Source organism: Echinops telfairi, unplaced genomic scaffold (genome assembly GCF_000313985.2).
Source record: "Echinops telfairi isolate 266 unplaced genomic scaffold, ASM31398v2 ScPeMD7_1713;HRSCAF=2227, whole genome shotgun sequence".
Classification (NCBI taxonomy): Eukaryota; Metazoa; Chordata; class Mammalia; order Afrosoricida; family Tenrecidae; genus Echinops; species Echinops telfairi.
In genome coordinates this window covers 21106045-21117026 of record NW_022105611.1, presented here as the reverse complement: position 1 = coordinate 21117026, position 10982 = coordinate 21106045, and the positions used below count along the sequence as shown (strand labels likewise).

At 47.1% G+C, this 10982-nt stretch overlaps 1 pseudogene; it reads left to right on the top strand.

The window, feature by feature from the left end:
• The first annotated feature begins 2585 nt into the window (after nt 1-2585).
• On the top strand, nt 2586-3519 carry LOC101643099 (annotated as a pseudogene).
• The last annotated feature ends 7463 nt before the right edge of the window (nt 3520-10982 follow it).

Sequence of the window (10982 nt, the reverse complement as noted above, 5' to 3'; positions counted from 1 at the left end):
TGTATGGATTGTGTTAAAAGTTGTATGAGCCCCTAATAAAACGATTTAAAAAAAGACCAAAATTTATGCAACATTTTCTAATTTTGCAACATATGAACTTTTTGACCATACCAGAGTGGTGTTTTGTACAAGATTTTGTTCAAAAATGCCCAAGTTCAAGGAGTGTGTGTGCTTGTATTTTCCCACTTCCGTTTTTTTTTTCTTTTTTCGATCTCTAAATATATGTGATTCTTCCATTTGCCATACCTGTTCTCATGAGCCTCCTCAAACACCTCTTCTCCTCTGGTTTCCCTTTCTTCAATCATGACATTTCTGTTAAGTTCCCTTTCTGTCAAGTCACCACCCGTCTAGCCATCCGACAGTAACTTGTCGATGAGCCCAGACGCATGCTTGGCCTCAGAGCTCAGGATAGCTGTCCTCGGTGAGGGTGAGAAAACTAGAGCTTCAGAGCCTCTCCTCGTGTCTTGAATATCGGTTTCTACTCAGTTCATCCAATAAACGATTATTAAACACTGTGGCTCAGTGAATAAATTCATATGACTTTTCCAGCTGTAGTCTCAACATAACATAACAAAAAATGACCAAGTTGGTGCAGGACCAGGCAGTGTTTTGTTCTCTTGTATGGTCACTGTGAGCTGGAACTGACTATAGTCTTTGTGACTCCCACGTGATGATTGGGTCAGATTAGGTAATTAAGGTGTTTGTGACCCACCAAGCAGAACCCCTGGTGACATGGTGGAATATATTTTGCGCTGCTAATGGCGAAGCCAGCAGTTCAAGCCTATCAGCTGCTCTGAAGGGGAAAGATGAAGATGAGGCGTTCTGCTTCCATGAAGACTGAGCGCCTCAGAGCACACGGGCAGCTCCTTGAGGGTGGGTGCTGCCGTGGAGTCGGTTCCGACTCACAGACACCTTATAGGACAGGACAGAACTGCCCCGGTAAGTTTCCCAGAGTGTAACTCTTTATGGGAGCAGGGAGCCTCATCTTTCTCACACAGGGCAGACTAGTGGTTTTGAACTGCTGACCTTGCAGTTAGCAGCCAACTATTACCACTACTCTACCAGTGCTAGGAGTCAGAATCAACTGGATGGCAGCAAGTTTTTGTTTGGTCTGGTTTGGTTTGGTTTGTCTGGTTTGGTTTGGTTTGGTTTGGTTTGGTTTGGCTTGGCTTGTTTGGTTTGGTTTGTCTGGTTTGGTTTGGTTTGGTTTGTCTGATTTGGTTTGGTTTGGCTTGTTTGGCTTGGTTTGATTTGGTTTGGTTTGGTTTTGGGCAGGTGTTGCTGTTGTTTTCCCTTTTTTGGTCACCCAAGAAAACTTACACTCTATCCATAACCTTCTGATACAAATGTGGTATATGGAACCTGTGCTGGCTAAGGTTGTATGGCAGTTTAAATTCTGAGCATTGATTTGCAGAAGGTTATGAATATAGTGAAAGTTCAAAGTTCATTTTGAGTCTCCAGGTGGATTGAGTCTCCATTGAATTCCTTCTGGCCATGAACCAGCAAAGCGAATAGCCTATCCTTAAGGCAGAGTGCTTTAGAAAGTGGCTTGCCACCAATTTCTTAGCCAGTCCAAGGACGGGTGGCCTAGCCCTTAGGGACTTGCCTGGGTGTGCTCTTGATGGAACTTTGGGTGGTGGGGTCTGCATAAATCACGAATCACCCTGACTGCTTTGGTGAGGGCTAAGAGGAACCAGAAGTATCCTATGCATCTTCTGTCTAGCCGCTAGACACTTCTAGCATAAGAAATGTGTCTCAAACACGGCCCCATTCCCACTGCTGTGTCCCACCTGCAGCTATTTTGTACTGGCCGCCCCAGTCCTGCTTATATGGCAGTTTCTTTGACCTCCCCTGTCCTATTTCAGCCACTGGCTCTCTATAAACCCTTGGATGTGCCATTATGATCGCGTGCAAATAGTCTCACTCACCCTCGTGATCCGTCTTCGTCTTTGTCCAGTTGGAGACGTGATGAGTGTGCTCCTGCCTCTCCTGGGCCCGCAGGCAGAGGTCTGCCTTAGTCCATGACTGTGACTGAATGTTTGGCCCTGTTTCCAGCCCTCACTGTTTGCTTACTTAGTGTCCAGTCACTTAAGTTTTTAATCTGTTAAGTCAAAGATCCATGTATTTTAGTCTATACAGCTGTTAAACTATATACTTTCCATTTCTCAACAGTATTTTAAATTCAATACCACTGGTTAAATGAATAATGCCATCAATACAATTACCACATACCCATATACCCATGGGAATTGTTTGTAATATTCCCCAGTAAAATGATAATATTTCTAAAGTGGATCAGGAACCTAGATAAACCTTAGATAAATGAAGGGACTTTCAGCTTACACTCGTAAACCCTAATCTAAGAAGAATTAGTTCTTAGGACAAGGCCCTACTCAGTACTTGTCCTCCTGATGCACTGAAGAGACATGTGGTGAAGAAACCAGACGGTGCCAGCTATCAGAAAGAAGAGCATCTCAGGTCTTAAAGGCTTATCTTAAAACAAGCCACCTGGTCTCCGTCCCTGCCGCCACTGCTTGCAGTTTCCTCTGCTCTGCTCGGATTGCCACGGAAGAAGAAATGCCACACTGATCATTGACCGTGGGTCCGGCATGTGCACGGCAGCCTTTCAAGTGGCAACGATGTCCCCCGTGTCATCTTCCCATCCATCATCTGGCACCCCGGCACCAGGGCATCATGGTGGGTATGGGCCGGAAAGACAGCTCCGTGGGCGAGGAGGCCAGAGCCTGGTATCACACCTTCTACCACTGAACTGCACATCGCCCCTGAGGGGCACTCGGTGCTGCTGACAGAGGTGCCTCTGAGCCCCGAGGCCAACAGGGAGAAGATGACCCAGATTATGTTTGAGACCTTCAACACCCCAGCGGTGCATGTGGCCGTCCAGGCCGAGCTGTCCCTGAATGCCTTCAGCCGCACACAGACTTGGTCACGGACCCGGTCACTGTGTCACACACACCTAGCCCATCTGAGATGTGGCCTCTGCCCCATGCCATTCTGTGTTGGGACCTGGCGGGCCGCGACCTGACCAACCACCTCAAGAAGACCCTGACCCAGCGGGCCTACGACTTCACCACCCCCACCGTGTGTGACATCCAGGAGAAGCTCTGGACTTGGAGCAGGAGGTGGCTGCCGTCGCTGGCTCCTCCAAGCGCTCTCTCGCAGCCCTCCTTCCGTGGCATGGGGTCCAGCGGCATCGGGGGGGGCTGCCTTCAACTCCATCAAGAGGTGGGACGTGGACATCCGGAAGGACCTGGACGCCTACACGGTGCTGTCCGGCGGGACCACCAGGCACCCTGGGAGCAGACCGCATGCAGAAGTCAGGTCACAGCGCTGGCACCTCTCACCGTGAAGATCAAGATCATTGGACCCCCGGAACACACACTCTCCGTGTGGATGGGCAGCTCCACCCTGGACTCTCTGTCCACCTTCCAGCAGATGTGGATCAGCAGGCAGGAGTGCGACGAGCCGGGCCCGTCCATCATCGACCGCAAGGGCTTCTAGGCGGACTGCCCGCAGGTGCTGCTACCTGCCGACCGAGCTCGGTGACAGCGCAGGTAAGCCTCTGAAACTGGAAGACGCCTTTGAAAGAATCGTCCCGGAAGCCCTCTCTGGCTGCAGCACCAATCATCGGACTTGCTGCTACTGTCCACCTTGTAAATTCCCATGAACTGCCCCCCGGTCTGTGTTCAATGCCCTGTACATCCTGTGATTTCAACTCTGGCACTCGCAACCAGGGTGGAGGAGGCCTGGCCAGTCTGTGCAGGATGCCAGCAGGCAGAGCTGTTGGCTCCAGGATCGCCAGAGGCCAGAAGGAGAATGGAAGCAGCCAGTGCTTGCTGGGTGCGGCCTGTGGGGCATAAGGAGAAGCTGACCTTTGGGACCAAATGTCCTTTCTTTAGGACCTTTGGGACCAAATGTCCTTTCTTTAGTTAATGGTAGCCGCTAGATCCTGGGGCTGGGGGGTGGTGGTGGTGGTGTATTAACTTACCTTGAGTTGGAAGATGGTTTGCATTGAACCATTCTTGTAACTGATGTAAGGGTTTGGGGTCCAAGATTCTCGTCTTGAGATGACACAACAAGTTTTGGTTTTCTACTGCCGTGGGGGAACAATAGGCGCCAACAACAAGGTGTCGTATAAGCAGAAATAAAAGTGCTGCCATGAAGACAACAAAATCCCAAGCAAGCAACCAGCTAAGTGAGGTGTCAGCTAACAGCTAAGTCCACGTGGAAGAAGCACACCAGCCTGTGTCATCCAAGGATCGTACATAATAAAATCCAGAGCCAGAGGAGGGAGTAGCAGGAGAGTTAAAATTCTGAGCACCCAGTTTGCGAAGGTCATGGAGGACGGTGAAAGCCCCAGAGCCCTTGGCAGAGTCCTCAGGAGGCTTAGCTGCTGGAGCGTGCCCTCTGACTCTGGCCAGGAGGGGGCAGCCTTCCGTCAGAAAGAACGCATTGCAGAGTGGATCACGTAGATACAGGTAGGTTAAAATGTAATGCCTTATCGTCTGTTCTCCTTTGTGACCCATGTGTTCTAGTTTTCATTATCTTTTACTTTCTTCCCATTGACATTTTTCAGTCTTTTATTTTGTTATTTTTGTAGCAAGGGAAGTGGTTGGTATGTTTTTCTTTAGATGAAATCCAGGATAGGTAAATCTGAGAGACGGTAACTGGATTAATAGTTTCTAAGAGTTATGGCAGGGTACGTTTGGGGGGGAAGGGGGAGCTAATAATAATGAGTGTAAGAATGAATAAAATGTCCTAAAAGTGATGGTGGTATGTGTGATCATGAAGGGCCAAAGGGACCAGGCTTCAAACACCAAAGGCGGGGAGAAAAATCATATCCTCGTCAATGAGGGTGGCACGTGATGGGGACCCAATGCCCATCTCTAGACAACTGGACATACCTTGCAGAGGGGTAGGGAGGAGATGAGTCACTTAGGGTTCAGTATAACAATAATGAAACCCACAACCTTCCTCTAGTTCTTAAACACTTCTTCCCCCCAACTACCAGGACCCCAATTCTGCCTTGCAAATCTGGCTAGACCAGATGATGCACAGCGGTACAGATGGGAATTGGAAACACAGGGAATCTAGGACAGATAAAAAAAAAAAGTGATGGTGGTGATGATTGCACAACTATTAATATATTTAAAACACTGGATTGTGTGGTATGGGAATCATATGCTAATAAAATGGTTTGAATAAAATATATTTTAGAGAAAATAAATAAATGTGTCTATAAATTGTTTTTGAATTTAGGATCTCTTTTGTCCCCTATAACAAGTTTATATGTCAACTTGGCTGGTCCATGATTTTTAGTAGTTTGATCGTTTGACAGTTATGTAATGATGGAATTTGTAAGTTATGTAGTGATATAATTATCACTCACTTTGTAATCTTGTGTAATTATCCTCCCTTTCGTGATAGGTTGTAAATCTTTGCCTTTACACTAAAGCGTCGTGTGCGTATAGAAAAGTGCATAAATCGTTACTGTGCAGCTTGATGGATTTTCACAAAGTGAACACATCTTTGTAATTAGAATCCTCATCAAGATACAGAATATTTCCAGCAAGCCCCCTCCAAGTCCTCACTTCCCCCAAAGTCAAGTATTCACTATTGTAATTTCCAACACAAGTGATTCATTTTGCCTGTTGCAGAACCTTATATAAATAGAATGATAGAGTGTCATTCACTATTACCTTTGTGAGACTCATGTTTGCTGCTACATATGGCTATATTTCATTCACTTTCATTATCTTATTATATTCCACTGAATGACTAAGGTGACAATTTATATGCCCATTCTCCAGTTTCTGACTTTTGTTCTTCCAGATCTTAGCTATTGTTCTTTGTGTCCTTTGATGCACACATACACTCATTTCCTCTAGCTACATGCCTAGGGAAAGAATTGCTGGGCCATATGTCACATGTGTGTGTTTTCAACATGGGTAGATTCTGCCGAGCGGTGTTTCTGAAGTAATGCTGTTAAGTTGCATTCCCACCAGAAGTGTATCAAGGTCTATTGCTACCGACTCAGTTCTCCCTCAAGAGGCTTTGAATCAGAGACAAAGATGCGAGAAAGTGAAGGAGGAAAGTTGTTCTGTGGGGTCAAGCAAGGAGCAAGCTGGGGCTAGAACTGCCAGGACAAAATCCCCGGGAAAATGGGGACTGGCAATGTTACACATGTACACCAGAAGTCAATTGGGAGGTTCTGAATCTCTAACAGATTCACAGGAATAATCATAAGTCTGCATTAGGGTGGGTTATGATTCCCGACAGGACTGGCTTCTTGGACCCCTCACTTTCAAATGGACTGGTGGCACTTTTCCAGTGACTTTTGTTCCTTGGTGACCCTAAGAGTTACGATTGTCTTTTCGATACATGTGCGGCAGGCCAGATACTGACTTGCTGTGATGGGACCCTTTCTCAGGAGGAAGGGGACTCAAGGAGACAGGCTATCAGGCTAATTCTGGACAATAGATGCGGTATATGCGCTAACATCTGTGACAACATCTCACATCTTAAAAGGAGGCACGCTGTGGAATTGCACAGGGCTAAGAAGGTCAGGAGTGGTCTCACTATTATTCCACTTTTTCATCAATAGCTGCTATTGCGGATCTTTTACATTTGATCATCCTGAGGGATATCCCACGTACGCTAACTTTTCATTTCCATGATGTCTATTGAGGGTTTCCATGCACTTATCGATCATTTGGGTATCCTCGTTTGTGCCGTGCTGTCTGTACCTCCTGTCTATACTTCTACTCATTTGTCTGTTTCTGTGCGATATGCAGGGGGGTTGATTCATTCTGGAAAATAAACCTTTTGTAGGCTATTTGTGCTACTTGATAGCAGTGAGTTTGATTTTGAGTTTTTATTGTCTGACTAGTTTTTACATTCACTCGATGTTTTTAATAGAGAGAGCATTGATTAATTTTAATAGTCTAGTTTATTCTTTTTTATGGTTGGCATTTATTGGATCCTGTTCAAAAGATGTTGTGCTGTTACCTTCTGGACGACCGATTGCTTTTTCTTTCATGGGTCTGTAGCTCACCAACCCGTAGCGGATGGCCTTTAAGGGATGGTTGAGGGGCAAGGCAAGTCCCATTGTCTTTGAAGTGGATATCCAATTGGTCGGCGGGTCCTGGTTGCAGTAGGAAAGTTGCAATGGTCCCAGGAGGTTGGACTCTCTCTGGAGTTCAAATGAGAAGTAAGTTATCAGTCCCTCGGTTTAAGAGGAAAACAGATTCATAGCCAGAAGCTGGTAAGTGAGTAGAATATATTTTCTTACAGTGAGAACAGAGGGTATAAGACTGAAAACCTGGACATCTGTCACCATTTTGGTACTTGGCAAGACTTGATAAGACTCCTTCCAATGAAATTTGAGTGATGTCATCCTTTAAGAGCCCATGTGATCTCAGTCAGCAGTTTTCACGCTACGCGTTCGACGGAGCCCACCGGTAGGTGTCCTTGCTCTTCTTGTTGTTCAGGGCCTTCGAACTGGTTCCAACCAAAGCGACCCTACTACGCGCAGCAGAAAGAACCCTGCGGGGTCCTGTGCCGGCCTCCCAGATGTTTGAGCCCCTCGTTGCTGTCCCTGTGCCAACCCATCTCGTCGAGGGCCTCCTCTTTCTCGGTGCCCTTCCACTTTACCAAGCACGCCGTCCTTCTCCAGACTCTGGTGATGCATACCATTAGAGCCACAAAATGATCCACACCACATTCGGGCCACACAAACACGGTGCCAAAAGGTGACCCCAGGGGAGTAACTGAACATTGCAGAGGCTTCTGATGGATGGATCACCTGGGAAGGCTCCAGCTTCATTTTGCCGTAGATGCCATGCTTACAGGACCTGTGGATCGTACTCCTTGCCACCCTAATGCAGCTGCTACATACATACACTCCTCCTAGTTTATCATTTCTAGAAGTCCTGGTTTACAATTTCAAGCTTTACAACAGTCATTGATTCCAGATAATGTGACCCATCAAGAAAACCAGACGTCATTCATGAGGGGCTTGACAACATGCCTTTAAAGTTCGGATAAGTGTGCTGTTGTTAGGTGCCTGTACATGGGCTCCGGCTCCTAAGAACGAAACGTTGCCTGGTCCTGGGCCAGCCTCACCATGGCAGGTAGGTCAGTACATCTCGGCAAGGGCCCTCGCTTTTCCTCTGAGCCTCTGCTTCCCTGAGCACAACGCCCTTCCCGAGCGATCGGCCTCTTTGATGACATGCCCAAAGCAAGCAAGATGAAGTCTTGCCATCCTCACTTCTAAGGCACATTCCAGCTGTACCTCCTCCATGGGCAACGTGTTCAATAATCCAAACTTTAAAATAATTTACAAATGTTAAGCGTTCTTTTCCTGAGAGATCAACCCATGCCCTTGACCATGCTTATAAAGTAGTTACCAAAAATCAAATCCACTGCATTTCTGACCCAGAGTGATCCTACAGGACAGAGGAGAACTGTCCCATCAGGTTTCAGAGGCAAAAATTGTTAGGGAAGTGGCCTGTCTCCGTCCATCTCTCCTGGAGCAGCTGGTGGGCTCCCCCTGCTGACCTTTCAGTTCACAGCCCCTTGCTCACCCCACTGCATGACCAGGAACCTGATACACACACTTAACACGCGTTCCTCGGACACACACTTCGCTTACAGCCAAGCAGCTGGAACAAAATGTGTGAAACCCACCTCCAAAAGGAACTGCTGTGCTGTTCTACTTGTCTGGACAGGTGGTCCCACACTGTAACCCTAGGAAACCGGTCTCTTTCACAAGACTGCTTAACATTTCTAAAAACCCCGTAGCATTTCAAACAGGCCGTTTCTGCCATTTTGTCTGTGTGCCATGCTCTAGCTTGCATGTACAGGGTCTGAGAGAACACCTCTGGGACTGCCAACCATACGTGAAGATGGCCTGGGTGCAAGCCACCCTGGTCACTCTCCAGTAGTGCCGAAGATAAAGCTGATCTCGTGTTGCCTGAATGCGGGCCTGTGTCTGGCACAAGGCAAGACCCACTCTGCTACACTGCGTTTAGTAGAGTTCACTTGCTTGTGTGTGAGTGGGAAGCAGGGTTTCAGTTCTCGCCGTCCACAGCGGAACGAAACACTGGCCTGGCCTGCGCCATCCTCACAACTGTCATACGTCTGCTCGCGTGGTTGCCACCACATGTCTGTCCATCTCTCTGAGGGGTTTCCTCTTCATCCACTGACCCTCTACCAAGTGTCATGTCCATTCCCAAGGACTAGTCTCTCCTGCTAACAGGTGGGAAGTACATGAGACACGTCTCGCCATCCTGACTTGTAAGGTGCATTCTGAGAGTCCTTCCCCAAAGAACATCCCTTTGTCCTTCCGGCCGTTCCGGGTACTATTCCCCACGGACACCACCGTGCACACGCATCGCTCTTCAGTGTCTTCCTGAGTGTCCCTGACCAGCTTTCATGTGCATAGGAGGCGAAGGAAAGGCCAATACTTTGGGTCAGGTGCACGTTAGTGCTCAAAGGGACATCCTGGCTCTTTAACACTTGGAAGAGGTCTTGTGCGGCAGATTTGCCCAGTGCCACGTGTCGTTTATTTCCTGGCAGCTGCTTCCATGAGTGCTGCTTGTGAGTGCAAGTTAAATGAAATCCTGACAACTACAATCTTCCCCATGTATCATGACGTTGTCCTTGGTCCAATTGTGAGGCTTTTTGTTTTCCTTACATACTTATAATACCTATAAAACCTATACGTAATGTCAATGGACTTGAGTCTCCAATTTAACGACTTACTAATTACATAATAATGTGGCCCTACTCCAGATTAGCTTTTCCCAAAGGCACCATTGAAAGTTGAGTGCCATAGTAAAGCCTGGTGAGTAAATTAGAGCGTGTCCGGCTATCAAAAGGACAGTGTCTGGCTCTTCAAGCCTTGTTCTAAAACAAGAAGCCTTGTTCGAAAACAAGAAGCCTTGTTCGAAAACAAGAAGCCTTGTTCGAAAACAAAGCCTCTGAAACTGTGGGTCACAACCGTCTGTGGTGTCGTCGAACTCAGTGTGGAAAATCCAACACAATGAACCCGAGGTGCTTCTGACAGTACTTGCCCGTATTTCATGCTGCAACTTCATTAACAGTCTGGCTCTGAATGCAGAACACATGCACTTGACACTGGGCACGCCATGACGCCACCGTCCAGTGCCAGCGATCGCTACCAAGACACCTCAGCTCAGATTTGAGACTATTCTGTCATGAGCTGCCCTGGCTTTATTGTACATATAAAGTCTTCTGCCCTTAGAGAAACATAATCGTATAATTACAGAAAGTACAGCCTTTTCATCCTTCTGTGCCGTCATTCCTCTACATGTAAGTATCAGATTGGCTTATCTGTGGATTGCCTTGTGTTTGAATGCTTGATTATTAAAGCCGCAGTCACTGCCTTCTTTTAGAGAAGAGCAAGTGTTTCACTGCAGCAAATAAAGAAAAACACAGTGTTTCACTGCTGTGTATGTGTGAACACTGTTTTTTTAAAGCACAAACAATTGTGATTTCATAAACTAACGCTGGTATTTGAGAAACTATTATCAATATCTGCTTCTATTTAAGGACAAGTATTTTTGTTTAGACAGGAGAGCTAAACATACCGATTAGAATTTGGCAAAGCGGTGTTCTTGGTTCTGGCTCATAACAACCCAATATCACCACCAGACACTTCCCAGTCACTGCCCGGTGGTGAACCCTCCTCCCATTGTCATTCTGCTGGAACGCATGGTTGCAGCCACTGCGTCCATCCACGTCACCGAGGGCCTCCCTCTTGACCTCGGCCCTTCTCCGTTACCAAGCACGAGGTCCTTCTCTAGAGACTGGTCTCTCCTGATGACAAGTCCAGAGTAGGTGAGATGAATCTAAGGAGCTCGAAGGAGCAGAAAAGTCTGGCTGCACTTCTTTCAAGACAGATTTGTTTGTCCTTTTGACAACCGTTGGCACCTTCAGTG